We start from the raw sequence: 587 nt of genomic DNA, 5'->3' as shown, positions 1-587 counted from the left end.
AAAGGCATTAGATAAGAATAATACTTACTCCACCTACCTCCCAGGGTGTGTGTGTGTGTGTGTGTGTATTATGTGTCTAGATAGAAAGATAGATAGATTTAAACAAGGGAGTTGAATTAAATGACCTCCAAAGTGCCTTCCAGTCCAAATTCTATGGACCTAAGTGCAAGTCGACTTGGAGATATGTTTGGATTCAGGAGTTGTCTGGATATTATTGAAAGACCAGAACAAATGTCCCAACCTCAACCCATGACTTAATGGCATAAAATATTGGAACACAGGATTAAGAACTGAAAGGACCTTAGAGACTATCTAGTCCAACCCTCTCATTTTACAGATGAAGAAATTGAGACAATGAAGGGAAGTGACTTGTCCAAGCTCATATTAATAGTAAGTGGTCTTCACTAAAAAGAGTTTGAGGTTGTGGGGCATTGTTTTGTAGAGACTTTGAGGTATTCTAAGACATTATGCTTTCACTGGCTATAGCTGTCACCAGATGGTGCTTTATTAGGGTAGCCCAAGCATAGTGAGGGCAGCTAGGTGGCACAGTGGATAGAGCACTGGCTCTGGAGTCAGGAGGACCTGAG

Source organism: Vombatus ursinus, unplaced genomic scaffold (genome assembly GCF_900497805.2).
Source record: "Vombatus ursinus unplaced genomic scaffold, bare-nosed wombat genome assembly UNPS02014778.1, whole genome shotgun sequence".
NCBI classification, from domain to species: Eukaryota; Metazoa; Chordata; class Mammalia; order Diprotodontia; family Vombatidae; genus Vombatus; species Vombatus ursinus.
This window is presented reverse-complemented; position numbering follows the sequence as displayed.